The 12,040-nt window shown below is 43.2% G+C and overlaps 1 protein-coding gene and 1 long non-coding RNA gene across 11 annotated transcripts in view; one reads left to right on the top strand and one right to left on the bottom strand.

The window, feature by feature from the left end:
• Positions 1-12,040, top strand: part of clasp2 (cytoplasmic linker associated protein 2) — a 673,953-nt gene that overhangs the window by 592,532 nt on the left and 69,381 nt on the right. The gene's annotated exons all lie outside the window — the stretch shown is intronic.
• LOC137370104 (uncharacterized) overlaps positions 1-12,040 on the bottom strand; it is a 66,492-nt gene that overhangs the window by 15,165 nt on the left and 39,287 nt on the right. Inside the window, exon 4 of the long non-coding RNA XR_010975079.1 lies at positions 734-849. This is a non-coding gene — a long non-coding RNA (uncharacterized lncRNA). The remainder of the gene's footprint in view (positions 1-733; positions 850-12,040) is intronic.

Here is a 12,040-nt window from a genome sequence, read left to right as displayed (position 1 = left end):
CTACTCTGCCATTTAATAAGATCATAACTGATCCTCAACCTCAACTCCACTTTCCTGCCCGAGCTCCATATCCTTTGATTCCCTTGGAATCCAAAAATCTATCACTCTGGCCCTTGAATATCCTCAACAAGTGAGTATTCACGGCCCTCTAGGGTGGAGAATTCCAAAGATTCACAACTCTGAGTGAAGAAATGTCTCCTCACCTCAGTCCAAAATAACTGTCCCTTCTCCTGAGGCAATTCCCCCGAGTCTAGCCTCTCCAGCTCGTGGAAACAGCCTCTCAGCATCAACCCTGTTAAGCCCTCTGAGTCTTATGTTTCAGTGAGATCACCTCTTTTCCTGAACTCCAGAGAGTATAGGCCTGTTCTACTCGGTCTCTCCTCATCCCAGGAATCAATCTAGTGAACCTTCATTACATCCCCTCCAATACAAGTATATCCTTCCTTAAAATGGAGACAGCGCACAGTACCCCAAGTGTGGTCTCACCAAGGCCCTATATAAATGTATCAAGACTTCTTCATTGTTGTACTCCAATTCCTTGCGATAAAAGACAACATACCAATTGCCTTCCTAATTGCTTGCTGTAACTGCATGTTAACTTTGTATTCCTCCTTCAAGGACAACCAAATCCATCTGAACACCAACTACTCACCATTTGAAAAATATTTGTTTTTCTATTCTTTCTACCAAAATGAATAACCTCACATTACGCTCCACCTTCTTGCCCACTTACCTATCAATATCCCTTTGCAAACTCTTTCCTCCACACAGCTCACATTTCCACCTTGCTTTGTATCGTCTGCAAACTTAGTTACATTACAAAAGCAAAATACTGTGGCTCCTGGAGATCTGAAATAAAAACAGAAAATGATGGCAATACTCAGTAGATCAGGCAGCATCTGTGGAAAGAGAAACAGAGTTAACGTTACAGGTCAATGACCTCTCATAAGAACTGGGAAATGTAATTGGTTTTAAGCAAGTGAAAAGGCAGTGGATGGGAAGAACAACTATGTTATAGGGTGGAAGACAGGAGAGATTAAATGACAAAAGGTTCAATGCCAAAAAGTGTGGTAATGGGATAAGTGAAGAAACAAATGATATGTCTAGAGGAGGTGTGAATGGCGGAATGATGAACAGCTGCTTTCCGAAAGCAAAGACGAGTAACACAAGTTAAACCACAAATAGCTTTAGGGCATTTTCCCGAAGGCTGATGTCAGGCTAACTGGCCTGCAGTTTCTCTCTCCCTCCTTTCTTCAACAGTGGTGTTACATTTTGTACTTTCCAATCCACTGGGATCATTCCACAATCTAGGGAATTTTGGAAGATCACAATTGGTGCATATACAAGTAATATTCGTGCCACACAAGTGCCAGGCAATGACCATCTCCAACAAGAGAGAACCAACCATCTTCCCTAAACATTCAACGGCATTACTATTGCTGAATGCCGCCCACCCCCCCACCCCCCCCCCCCCGCCCCACCCCAAAACTGTCAACATCCTGGGGGTTGACATTGACCAGAAACTGAACTGGACCAGCCACATAAATACTATGCCTACAAGAGCAGGTCAGAGACTGGAAATTCTGCAGTGAGTAACTCACCTCCTGACTCCCCCAAAAAGGTCTGTCCACCATCTACAAGGCACAAGGCAGGGGTGTGATGGAATACTGTCGTCTTGCCTGGATGAGTGCAGCTCCAAAAACACTGAGGAAGCTTGACACCATCCAGGACAAAGCAGCCCGCTTGATTGGCACCCCAGTCATCACCTTAAACGTTCACTCCCTCGACCACCGACGCACAGTGGCAGCAGTGTCTACCATATACAAGATGCACTGCAGCAACTCACCACGCCTTCTTTGATAGCGCTTTCCAAACCCGCGACTTGATCCACCAAGAAGGATAAGGACTGCAGACTCATGGGAACAGCACCACCTGCAAGTTCCCCTCCAAGTCACGCACCATCCATATTTGGAAATTTCTCATCATTCCTTCACTGTTGCTAGATCAAAATCCTGGAACTTCCTGCCTAATAGCACTATGGGTGTACCTACACCAGATGGGCTGCAGTGGTTCAAGAAGGCAGCTCACCACCACTTTCTCGAGGGCAATCAGGGATGGGCAACAAATGCTGGTCGTGTCAGCAATTCCCACATCCCATGAACGAATAAAAAAAACAGGTCTTTCAGCCACCCCTTTTTAAACCTGAGGGTGTAGGCCATCAAGACGTCCAGGGGATTTGTCAGCTTTCAGTCCCATTAATTTCTCCAGTACTTTATCTTTACTAATGTTACACAAAAATACTAGTTTAACGTCTCTGCCATTTCCTTGTTTCCTCCTACCATTATGATTTTTCCTGTCTCGGCCTGTCAAGGATCCATATTTACCTTTGCTACTCTCTTAATATACTTGTGAAATCTCTTACAATCTGTTTTATATTTCTGGCTAGTTTACTCGTATCTTATTTCCTCCCTCTTGATTTTTTTTTTCAGTCATCCTTTGCCGGTATCTAAAACTCACCCCAATCTCCAGGCTTATTATTCTTAGCAATATTACAAGCCTCCTCTTTTAATTTAATACCAGTCTTAACAACAACAACTTACATTACAGGCACTATATAAATATAATAAAACATCCCAAGACTCTTCACAGGAGCATTAAAAAGCTAAATTTGACACTGAGCACATTTGGCAAAATTAGGGCAGATGACCAAAAGCGTGGTCAAAGTGCTAGGTTTTCAAGAGTGTATTAAAGGAGGAAAGAGAGGTACAGAGCCAGAGAGGTTTAGGGAGAGAATTCCAGAGCTTAGGACCTTGGCAGCTGAAGGCACAGCCACCAATGGTGGAGCATTTATTTTTATTCTTTCATGGGATGTGGGCGTCACTGTAAGGCCAGCATTAGTTGCCCATCCCTAATTGCCGTTGAACTGAGTGGCTTGCTGGGCCATTTCAGAGGGCAGTAGTTAAGAGTCTACCATATTGCTGGGGGTCTGGAGTCGCATGTAGGCCAGACCAGGTTAGGCTGGCAGACTTCCTTCCCTAAAGGACATTAGTGAACAAGATAGGTTTTTATGACAATCGATAGTTTCATAGCTTTATTACTGAGACTAGCTTTCAATTCCAGTTTTTTAATTCATTCAATTTAATTTCCACCAACTGCCATGGTGGGATTTGAACCCGTGTCGCAAGGGCAGCCTGGACCTCTAGATTTTAGTCCAGTGACATTACTACAATGCCACCGTCTTCCCCTAAAATCGGGGTGCACAAGAGGCCAGAATAAGATGATTTGTGGGGCTGGAGGAGATTACAGAGATAGGGAGAGAGCCAATGTAGGTCAGCGAGCACAGGGGTGACGGATGATCAGAACTTGGGGCGAGTAAGGACATGGGCAGCAGGGTTTTACATGACATCAAGTTTACGAAGGGTAGAATGTGGGAGGCCAGCCAGGAGTGCATTGAAATAGTCAAATCTAGAAGTAACAAAGGCATGGATGCGGGTTTCAGCAGCTGATGAGCTGAGGCGGGGCGAAGTTGGGCAGTGTTACAGTGGTGGAAATAGGTGGTCTTGCTAGCGTGGCTATGTGGTCAGAAGCTCATCTCGAGGTCAAATATGACATCAATGTTGTGAATAGTCTGGATCAGCTTCAGACAGTTGCCAGGAAGAGCGATGGAATTGCCCATATTTTGGAGAGAGGGGTGATGATGGCAAATATAAAGGAATCGGGGACAGTACTTGAAGAAAGAGAACCGTTAACAATATTAGCTAGCATGGGAAGCAGGAAGGGAAGTTGGGTGGTTAGCAGTTTAGTGGGAATAGGGTCAAGAGAGCAGGAGGTGAGTCTCATGGACCAGATGAGCTCAGGGAGGGCATGAGGGGAGATTGGAGAGGAGCTAGAGAAAAATGCGAGTTCAGGGCAAGGCAGGGAAACTTCAGAGGAAGTTTAGCCTGGTGGGCTAGTGAAACAAAGGGAAATGTTCTTAGTGACAAAGCAGTCCGTGAGCTCCTCACGCTTATTGTTGGAGGTGAGGGTAGAGGAGACAGACGAGAGAGGATTAAGAAGATGGCTTTCATAGAGAAAAGAAGCCAGGGGTCATCTTTATATTATATATAATATATGCTGCCAGACCTGCTGAGTGGTTCCAGCATTTCTTGTTTTTATTTCAGATTTCCAGCATCCGCAGTATTTTGTTTTTATGTCATCTTTATATTGCAAGATCATTTTGGAATATTGAACAGTTTTAGCATATGAGAGCAGGACCCGATTATTGATTTATGTGTTCTAGCCAGATCTGGCGGCGGATGGGTACAGCAGTTGTCTGCCACTTCCTTTCAAGTCTGCGCCCCTTCGATTTAAGGGAGCAGAGATGGGGCCCATACCGGGGGATTGGCCAGGATGAGAGAGTGTGATGGTTTTACCAGGGACTCGGGCATCAAAGGTGGAGGTGAGGGTGTGGTTGGGCAAATCAGTCGCTACAGAATTGTTGTGGCGAACAGAGGGCCAAAGCCTAAACAGTTGGGATTTTGAAGTGCAGTTGTAAGTTAATTGTGGGATAGTTTTTTTTTCTCAAGGGTCTGCAGTTAGGCACAGATGGATCTTTTTTCCTGTGGAGTTTTTATCTCTCAGTGGAATGAAGAGTTGTTGAGAATTATGAAATATTTCTTTAAATGTTCACCATTACTCATCTGCCACTATACCTTTCAATCTAATTTCCCAATCTACCTCAGCCAACTCGCTCCCATACTTATGTAATTGTATTTATTTAAGTTCCAAACTCTAATCACACTTTTCCAGAGAATCCCTTACTATGAGATTACTAATTATCCCTGTTTCATTGCACAAAACAAGATCTAAATTAGCCTCTTCCCTGATTGGTTCCACAGCGTGTTGTTCTCGGAAACTGTTTGAAATGCATTCCATGAGCTCATCCTCCAAACTACTTCTGCTTTAATTGATTTGTCAGTCTATATAAAGATTAAAGCCCCTTATGATTATTGCATTACCTTTGTTACAAGCGTCTCTTATTTTTTGATTATTCTTTCCACGTGTATAGCTACTATTAAGGGGCCTGTAAAACTAGTGTTTTCTAAGCCTTATTTCTTAGCCCCATCCATATTGATTCTACATCCTGCACTTCTGAACCAAGATTCTTCCTCACTTGTCCTTACGTCACCTTTGATTATCAGAGCAGCCACACCACCACCATCCCCCTCCCCCCACCCGTTCTTTTCTATTTTGTCTGTCTTTTTGAAAAGCTAAGTACTCTGGAATACCTAGTTCCCAACTTTGGTCACCGCCATGCAACTATATTCCTGTAATGGCTGTTAGCTAAAACCCATTAATCTCTATTTGTGCCATTAATTTGTCTATCCTGTTAGGAATGTTTTGTACATTCAGATAAGGTGCCTTTAATTTTAACTTTTTATCATTATTCCATGATTTGATCTTATTCACTGATGCACTATTATGGTTAAACTTTTTGTCCCTTCCTGTCTCAATCTGCTGCTATTCACCCAGACGTTACACTGCTATGTTTCTCTTCAGATTTATCAATTGCGCCTCACTTGAACCCTCCCCACATCTTCCCTTTTTAGTTTAAAGCCCTATCTACAGCCCTAGTTATACAATTTAGCAGGATACTGGTCCCAGCCCTGTATAAGTGGAGCCTGTTCCAATGGAACAGCTCCCTCTTTCCCCAATTTTGATGCCAGCGCCCCATGAATCAAAACCTGTCACCTACCCACATATTCAATCCTCTGATCTGTTTGACATTATGCCAATTTGTGCTTGGCTCAGGTAGTAACACAGTGATTATTACCTTTTGAGGTTCTGCTTTTTAATTTGGACTGGAGCTCCTCAAACTCCCTCTGCAGAACTTCATTCCTCATTCTACCTATGTCATTAGGTCCTATCTGGATCACAGCAACTGGGTCCTCCCCCTCCCACGCCAAGTTCTTTTTCAGCTGCAAGAAGATGCCTTTAACCCTGGCAGCGGGCAGGCAATGCAACCATCTGAACACCCGATGGGCAGCTACAGAGAACAGTATCGATCCCCCTGACAATACTCTCCCCTACCACTACCACATTCCTTTTCACTCCCCCCACTTTAATAGCCTCCTGTAGCGTGGTCAGTTTGCACATCCATCCTGTGGACTTTGCTGTTAGCCACATAGGCAGTAAGAACCCCATACCTGTTGGATAAAGGCTGACTCTCATCTAGCACTGCACCTGGGGTTCCCTTACCTGCTTGACTTGTCGTTGCATCCTTCTGTCCTAGACCACTAAGCAGACCTGTACCATTTCTGAACATACGGGGTGTGACTGTCTCCTGGATCAAAGTGTAACTCTCCCCTGGTGCCCCACGATGTCTGCGTCTTAGACTCCAGCTCAACAGCTCTGAGCTGAAGTTCCTCAAAATGCAGACATTGCAGGTGTGATTTGGCTTGGATCGGAGTGCTCTGCACAAGCTGTCACATGTTGTAGTTGCAGCACAGCACCTGCACTGCCCATCCCTATATAAGCTTGTTTTATTTATTTAATTAGTCTCTATTTAATCAACTTAGCTTATAAATTTTAATCTTTTAACCAATAACTTGATCTAATCTAAGTTATAGGTAGATTGAATTAAATGTTCACCTGTACTAGGAACCACAAGAAGTACTGGAGGCAAGAACCAGCACCTCCTGCCCCTCTGCACCAAATTCATAACTTTTACACTCTGTTCTGTGACCACTCTGTACCAACCAACGCGATCTTTGATTATTTGAATACTATCATTACCTGGTATTAAAACCAAGGACCAAGAGATTGGCTTCAATTTTGGTTTTTATTCAAAGCAAAATAAACTCAAAAAATGAAAGACTGAACACCATGCTTTTATTGGTGCCAACATATGGTGGATGCATTCATTTAGAAAAAGATGGTTTCATTCTGGCAGGTCAACAATTAAAGTGAAGGTACTTGCATTAATATATATGCAAAACATAAGGCCACTTTTATTAAGCAGCTGGAGTGAAAAGGGTTCCAAATAATCTTATGTAGAATCATGGTGGTACAGCACCGAAGGAAGCCATTTGGTCCATCGTGCCTGTGCCAGTTCTTTGGTAGATCATTCCCACTCCCCTGCACCTTCCAAATAGCCCTGCAGATTTTCCCCCTTCCAAGTATTAATCCAATTCCCTTTGCAATGTTGTTACTGAATGTACGTCCATCAATCTTTGAGGCGATGGCTTCCAAAATTTAACAACTTAGAATATAATTTTTTTCTTCACAACACCTCTGGTTCTTTTGCCAATGCCTTAAATCTGTGTCCTCTGCCAATCAACCCTTCATCCATTGGAAGAAGTTTCTTGTTACTTACTCTCAAAGCCCTTCATGATTTTGAACACCACTGTTAAATCTCCCCCTTAACCACCTCTGTTCTAAGGAGAACAATCCCTGTTTTTCTAGTCTCTCCACTTAACTGAAGTCTTTCACCCCGGTATCATTCTAGTAAATTTCTTCAGCAACCTCTCTCAAAGCCTTCCTAAACTATGGTGCCCAGAATTGGTCACAGTACTCCAGTTGGGGCCTAGCCATTGCTTTCTAAAGGTTTAACATACCTTCTTTGTTTTTGTACTCTATATGTCTACTTATAAAGCCAAGGATCCCATTTGCTTTTTTAACATCTTGCCCTGCTACCTTCAAAGACTTATGTACGTCTGCCTTCAAGTCCCTCTGTTCCTGCATCCCCTTTAAAACTGTACCATTTAGTTTATATTGTCTCTCATTTTTCCTACTGAAATGTATCACTTCACATTTCTCTGTAAAATTTCATCTGCCATGTGTCTGTACTGTTAACCAGTTTGTCTTTGTCCCCCTGAAGTCCACTGCTATCCTGCTCACTGTTTTCAAACTTCAAAACAACAACATTGGTTTCTAATGGAGATTCATGTTATGTATGTAATGAAACAGTACCTATACTTGTACAATATAATGAATAAGCTAGTTGTCCTCACAGAAAAAAGTGGATTATGAAAGTGCAGCAATGCAGTCATTAAGCTCTAAAATAAAAGAAAAATACTGCGGATGCTAGAAATCTGAAATAAAAACAAAGTGTTAGAAATACATAGAGGTCTGGCAATATCTGTGGAGAGAAAAACAGAGTTAATGTTTCAGGTCTGTGATCTTTCATCATAAGTCTATACAAGTTGAGTTCACACTCACCGAATCATACCTTACACCCAATGTCCCAGGATCCTCCCACTCACAGGACAGACCGACCAGAGGTGACAGCCTAGTGGTATATATTTGGGAGGAAGTGACCCTCAACATTGTCTCCAGACCACATGAAGTCTCATGGCATCAGGTCAAACACGGGCAAGAAAAACTCCTACTGATTACCACCCAGCACCCTCCCTCAGCTGATGAATCAGTACTCCTCCTTGTTGGACACCACTTGAGCACTGAGGGTAGCAAGAGCACAGAATGTATTCTGGGTGACCAACTTCAATGTCCATCACCAAGAGTGCCTCGGTAACACCACTACGGACCAAGCTGGCCAAATCCTGAAGGACGTATCTGCCAGTCTGGGCCTGCAGCAGGTGGTGAGAGACTTAACAAAAGGGAAAAACCTACTTGACCTCGCCCTCACCAGATCTGCCCGTCACAGATGCATCTATCTATGACCATAATAGTAGGAGCAACCACCGCACAGTCCTTGTGGAGACAAAGTCCATCTTCACAGAATCACAATTGTTACAACGCAGAAGGAAGCCATTTGGCCCATCATGTCCGCACCAGCTCTCTGAAGGAGCAACTCTCTCAGTTCCATTCCCCTGCCTACTCCCCATAATCCTGCACATTCTTCCTTTTCATATAACTATCTAATTCCCTTTTGAATGATTCAATTGAACCTGCCTCCACCACGTTCTCAAGCAGTGCATTTCAGACTTAACCACTCGCTGCGTGAAAACATTTTTCCTCATGTCACTTTTGCTTCTCTTACCAAATACTTTAAACCTGTGTCCTCTCGTTCTCGATCCTTTCACGAGTGAGGACAGTTTCTCTCTATCTATTCTGTCCAGACCCCTCATGATTTTGAATACCTCTAACAAATCACCTCTCAGCCTTCTCTTCTCCAAGGAAAACAGTCCTAACTTCTCCAATCTATCTTCATAACTGAAATTCCTCATCCTTGGAACCATTCTTGTGAATCTTTTCTGTACTCTGTCCAATGCCCTCACATTTTTCCTAAAGTGCGGCACCCAGAATTAGACGCAATACTCCAGCTGAGGCTGAACTGGTGTCTGATACAAGTTCAGCATAACTTCCTTGCTCTTGTACTCTATGCCCGTATTAATAAAGCCCAGGATACTGTATGCTTTATTAACCGCACTCTCAACGTGTCCTACCACCTTCAATGGCTTATGCACATATACACCTAGGATCCTCTGCTCCTGTACACCCTTTAGAATTGTGCCCTTTATTCTATATTGTCTCCCCATGTTCTTCCTACCAAAATGAATCACTTCACATTTCTCTGTATTGAACTTCATCTGCCACCTGTCTGCCCATTCCACTAACTTGTCTATGTCCTTTTGAAGTTCTACACTCTCCTCGTCACAATGCTTCCTAGTTTCGTATCATCTGCAAACTTTGAAATTGTGCCCTGTACACCATGGTCTATGTGGTTAGCACCGCAGCCTCACAGCTCCAGCGACCTGGGTTCAATTCTGGGTACTGCCTGTGTGGAGTTTGCAAGTTCTCCCTGCGTCTGCGTGGGTTTCCTCCGGGTGCTCCGGTTTCCTCCCACATGCCGAAGACTTGCAGGTTGATAGGTAAATTGGCCATTATAAATTGCCCCTAGTATAGGTAGGTGGTAGGGAAATATAGGGACAGGTGGGGATGTGGTAGGGATATGGGATTAGTGTAGGATTAGTATAAATGGGTGGTTGATGGTCGGCACAGACTCGGTGGGCCGAAGGGCCTGTTTCAGTGCTGTATCTCTAAAACTAAAAATTAATATATATCAGGAAAAGCAAGGGTCCCAACACTGGTCCTTGAGGAACTCCACTACAAACCTTCCTCCAGCCCGAAAAACATCCATTAACCACTACTCTTTGTTTCCTGTCACTCAGCCAATTTTGTATCCATGTTGCTACCGTCCCTTTTATTCCATGAACTGCAAGTTTGCTCACAAGTCTGTTGTATCAAATGCCTTTTGAAAGTCCATACACACCACATCAACAGCATTGCTCTCATCAACCCTCTCTGTTACCTCCTCTAAAAACTCCAACAAGTTAGTTAAACATGATTTTCCCTTCAGAAATCCATGTTGGCTTTCCTTAATTAACTCGCATTTGTCCATAGGACTATTAATTTTGTCCTGAATTATTTTTTCTAGCAGTTTTCTGACCACCAAAGTTAAACTGACTGGCCTGTAGTTGCTGGGCTTATCTTTACGTCCTTTTTTCAACAAGGGTGTAACATTTGCAATTCTCCAGTCCTCTGGCACCACCACTGAGAATAGGGAAGACTGAAAAATTATGGCCAGTGCCTCTGCGATTTCCATCCTCACTTCCCTCAGTATCCTTGGATGTATCTCATCCAGCCCTCTTTATCAATTTTAAACCACTCTAGTGTCTGACTTACCTCCTCTTTCAACATTGCCTGGGTTGTATCATCTTCCTTGCAAAAGACAGATGCAAAGTATTCATTTAATACCTCAGCTATGCCCTCTGCTTGCATTTGTCAATTCCCTTTCTGCTCCCTAATCAACCCCACTCCTCCTTTTACCACCTTTTTACTATTTAAATGCCTATAGAAATCTTTGGGATTTCCTTTAAAGCTAGCTGTCAGTCTCTTTTCATGCTCTCTGTTTGCTTCTCTGATTTGCTTTTTCACTTCCTCTCTGGACCTTCTATATTCAGCCTGGTTCTCAATGGTATTTTCTACCTGGCATCTATCATAAGCACACTTTTTCTTCTTTATCTTAATTTCTACCTCTTTTGTCATCCAGGGAGCTCTGGATTTGTTTGCTCTACTTTTCCCCTTCGAGGGAAAATACCTTGACTGTACTTGAACTATCTCCTCTTTTGAAGGTAGCCCATTGTTCATTTACCAGTTTTCCTGCCAGCTTTTGACTCCAGTTTATTTGCCCAAGCTTCATTCTTACCCTGTTGAAGTTGGCCTTCTCCCAGTTGATTATTCTTAACCTGGATTGCTCTTTGTTCTTTTCCATAGTCAGCCTAAACCTTATGATACAATGATCACTATCCCCTAAATGCTCTCCTACTGATACTTGATCCACTTTGCCCACTCCATTCCCAAGAACCAGGTCTAGCAGTGCCTCCTTTCTCGTTGGATTGGAAACATACTGTTGTAGAAAATTTTCCTGAACGCACACTCAGAACTCTTGCCCGTCACTGCCCTTTTTTACTACTATTATCCCAGTCTATGTTTGGATAATTGAAGTCCCCCATTAAAACTACCCTATAATTTTTGCACCTCTTTGTGATTTCCTTGCAAATTTGTTCCTCTACATCCTTCCCACTAGCTGGTGGGCTGTAGACAACACCGAGCAATGTAACTGCACCTTTTTTGTTCCTTAGTTCCAGTCAAATTCATTCTGTCCTTGTCCCCTGTGGGACATCCTTTTTCTCCAGCACTGCAATGCTCTCCTTAATCAATACTGCCACCTCTTCCCCTTTTTTCTCTTTCCTTAACAGCTTGTTTCCAGGAATATTTAACACCCATTCCTGTCGTTCTTTGAGCCAGGTCTCTGTTATAGCCACAACATCATATTTCCACATGGCAATCTGCACCTGTACCTCACCAGTCTTATTAACCACATTCCGTGAATTCACATGCATGCACATTAACCCTGATTCAAACTTTATTACTTTCTCCCTTACTCTGACCCCACCTAATAACTTACTATTCCTTACTCTCGTGCTATCTATCTCCCCCAGTATTCTGTGCTCCTTGCTGCTATTCTCTAATATTTGCTCCTGGTTCCCACACCCCAGACAAGTTACCAGATTTGCTTCACTCCAATCTGAGCTCC

The sequence above is a fragment of the Heterodontus francisci genome, chromosome 5, assembly GCF_036365525.1.
Source record: "Heterodontus francisci isolate sHetFra1 chromosome 5, sHetFra1.hap1, whole genome shotgun sequence".
In the NCBI taxonomy this organism is placed as follows: Eukaryota; Metazoa; Chordata; class Chondrichthyes; order Heterodontiformes; family Heterodontidae; genus Heterodontus; species Heterodontus francisci.
The sequence above is the reverse complement of the archived record's forward strand: the minus strand, read 5'-3'. Positions and strand labels throughout refer to the sequence as shown.